Here is a 3,698-nt window from a genome sequence, read left to right as displayed (position 1 = left end):
GAAACTATATTCACTGCAAACGCAAAAGTATATACACATACTTGTTATTGTTTGCAAGATTCCTTTTTTATTTACATATTTACAAGCGAATAACTGCTGCATATTTTCAAGTTCAAAGGTCATGCAAATTAGTTTTAAAAATTGCCACCTGCTAGCAATAAAAAAAAAAAACTAAAAAAAGTACTTTGATGGGAGAGGGAATGAAATGCTACCGCGGAAGAGAACACAATAGGAACGAAGTTAAGAAGAGTAAATCAAGCGCAAGTTGTAAGTAAGTATTTCATTTGAATGTTAATGAAATTTAAATTGAGCAAGATTTAAATTATCTTGGGCAGCAGCTGTCGCATCTAATTTTGTTGAAAATTTTGCTAAAAATCTACCTCTCACGTGACGCATCAACAGACGCGTAAAGAGCAGCTGTTGCCGACTGCGTTACTATCGAATTTTAAGGAGGACAATGAAACGTCTTTAACACAGTTTTGTGTTTTTTTAATCATAACGAGATTAATGAATAGTTGCAGCCAAATACTTAAGCCTTAAAAGACTGTGATTGAATTTAAGTAGGCTCAATATTGATGAGATTGACTGGTGAATTTTATTTACATTTATGAAATTGCTTGAGTGGATTGGAAACGTAACATTTGAGAAAATAGCTTAACTTTTTTTAAGAAACCGCACGTAATTCGAACCATACACGTATTTGAAACAAATTTCAGCGTCTCTTTGTGCGTAAAGGACCCTGGTTTCCATTTGTCGGAAAAAAAGAGATTCCATTCTGGGTTCACAATTGCGCAACGATAAAGAAATTCAAATAAATTGGTCCTAAATGTACTGAAGCTTCATTTCGAAGTGGCCAAATTGTGAGCAAACTCTGTACCCATCTTTTACAAAGTTCGTTATTTCTAAAATATCAAACCCAGACGCTTCTTCTGCTTGTTGTAAAGGACTGAATGCCGCTTGTTGATCACCCTCAAGTCAGCAGATATCCGAACGCGGCCTTTGATGATATGTGATGATCTGAAAGACGCGATATTATCAGCAATTGTATTTCCATGTATAGCCATGTGACTAGACACCCACAGAAAATAAAAACAAAATGCATGATTTGAAATTGTATAGCAAAGAAATGATCTCTAGTACATAAGGATGTGTGTCACATGGAGGAAACGATTGTGAAACAGATAAGATTGGCCTAGTGTTCGACATTATAAGAAACTTTTTCCATGGGTGACCTCGGAAGGATTTGAGTCTTTTTCAATGCTAACGTACGAACTTGCAATGTGTCTGCCAAATTTGAAACCGATAGATTCATTTTTGCGGCCAGCAGAAAGCTTATACGAAAAAATACACATACGAGCAGACAAAGAAGCTTCAATCGATTTAGAAGGTGACTCTGATTAAGAAAATATGTACTTTGCGAGATCTTTGAAGATTCCTTCTGGGAGGTGCAACGTTTTGACAAAGTGAGTATATCCCCAGCCTTCGGTGATGGCTGTAAAAATGCAATCAACAATTTCAAGTAAACTTAACTTAGCCACATAAGAAATGAGTTGCTTACCGATCAAGTTCATATTTGCGTTCCTGGCAAAGTTTTTACACACTATTTTTGTTTTCATTGTCTTGCAGGTAGGTTCAAGCTTGCTTAATACGAGCGTGAAGATATCGAGCTTTTCAAAGCGGAATTCAACCAGAAGACCTTGAACTTCTTATCGATATGGAAGTACTATAAATTGTATGATGCACTTATTCGAATTTTACACGAAACTTGCAATTGTTTGCTCTCAAAGTTTAATTAGTTGTAAATATGCCGTAGTTAAAGCAGACAACTGCTCACAGGTAAAATTACACTTCTCGTTTGCATGTGCTTGGTTCCGATGCCAGAATGAACGCAATATTTGCTAAATAGCCAAAAATGAGTTTGAATAAAACTATCTAACCATTTCGAAGCTTAATAATAAACTTAAGTTTATTAGCATAATTTTGGCATATTGACGAAGACGATTTTATAGGAAAAATCTAATCTTTTATGATTAAGATTTAGAGTTAAATATGTCAGAGAGCGGGATCAACAATCCAACGTAAACTGAAATACAAAATGCAGAGAGGCCATTAGGAGGCTTGGCGTAAAGGCGTCCAACGTAAAACAATATTTTTTCTTTTATCATGGCTTAAGAAGATTAAATATCAAAAAATTTTATATAAATTAAAATTTCAAAAGTTAACCCTAAATTTACTTGCAAGTATTATTTAAATTTTTGGCTCGACTTCGTTTAGAAAAGCTAGCGGATATTTTCAATTTTCTTAATTATTTAAAACTTGTAACCAGAAAATATTTTCAATCGCTTTGCTTAAAAGTAGAAAAATCACTTTAAAAGCGTAAACATTTTACAAAATTTCTTTCCTGCTATTTTAAGCTCTTAGTCATTAACACACCCTTCAATAACCTGAAAAGAGAATATTCGTTTTTCTATAACAACTTGGGGCGGAAATTATTTTGCAAGTATCCATTGCATGTTGAAAACTTATTTAAAAAATAAGTTACAACCTCGTAATCGAGCAAGGCCAGTCATTGGATTCTCTACAGAGGTTTGTGTAAATTTTGTTAAAATATGCTATATATGTAAAGTGATCGCAAAAATCGTCCAAGCTTCGTGCCTGGAGCAAAATGTGCAAGTTTGCTAATGTATCTTAAAATAGGTTCAAAATTGCAAACAAAATAGATTGACGAAAATTTACATGAACACAGTGGCGGGTAAATAGAAAATTAATCTAAATCGATTGCGTTGATGACAGATGGGCATATCTCCAAATCAGTTTAAATCGAATAAGGTTTCTTTATTAGCGCTCCTTCTTTATTTGTTTTTATTCAACACTTAGTGTGCGCTCATATAAAAAAGTAAAGCTCACATAATTTTCCCTTGCTCATATATTTTACAGTTCTTCCTCTTGCTAATATAATTCACAATTATTCCTCTTGCTCATATATTTTACAATTCTTCCTCTTGCTCATATAATATTCTCTTGGTCATATATTTTACAATTCTTTCCATTTGCTCATATATTTTACAATTCTTCCTCTTCACAATAATAATATTATTCACAATTATTCCTCTTGCTCGTATATTTTACAATTATTCCTCTTGGTCATATAATTCACAATTATTCCTCTTGCTCATATATTTTACAGTTCTTCCTCTTGCTCATATAATTTTCTCTTGGTCATATGTTTTACGTTGCTTTCCTCTTGCTCATGTAATTTTCTCTTGGTCATATATTTTACAATTCTCCCTCTTGCTCACATAATTTTCTCTTACAATTCTTCGATTTTTTTCTGTTGCACTTTCTCACTTATATCTTAACAAAATTATTATAATTTTCGACGACTAATAAACTAAAATATAAAGAGAGAAAGTATGCAAGTTGAATTTGTATGAAAAATACACGTAAAATATAAAGAGAGAAAGCATGCCAGTTGAATTTGTATGAAAACAGCTATAGAATATATAGAGAAAAAGCGTTCCCTTGAATTCATTCCGTTGATTGTATAACAGAGCCTGCTGCGTAAGACGTAACAGAATTAAGAATTAACAGAAAATGTTGAAAAATATGCGAAAATCGAACGGAAGGTCTATAAAAATTGAATAAAACTACTCAGGAGACATTCAAGGGGAGATAAATGCTCTTTTTTTATACATTTA

At 32.9% G+C, this 3,698-nt stretch overlaps 1 long non-coding RNA gene across 1 annotated transcript; it reads left to right on the top strand.

The window, feature by feature from the left end:
- Positions 1–14: 14 nt before the first annotated feature.
- On the top strand, positions 15–2,195 carry LOC119640261. Its single transcript, XR_005247633.1, has 3 exons — positions 15–271; positions 336–1,463; positions 1,627–2,195. It is a non-coding gene; the product is annotated as an uncharacterized LOC119640261 (long non-coding RNA).
- The last annotated feature ends 1,503 nt before the right edge of the window (positions 2,196–3,698 follow it).

Source organism: Glossina fuscipes, unplaced genomic scaffold (genome assembly GCF_014805625.2).
Source record: "Glossina fuscipes isolate IAEA_lab_2018 unplaced genomic scaffold, Yale_Gfus_2 116, whole genome shotgun sequence".
NCBI lineage: Eukaryota > Metazoa > Arthropoda > Insecta > Diptera > Glossinidae > Glossina > Glossina fuscipes.
The sequence above is the reverse complement of the archived record's forward strand: the minus strand, read 5'-3'. Positions and strand labels throughout refer to the sequence as shown.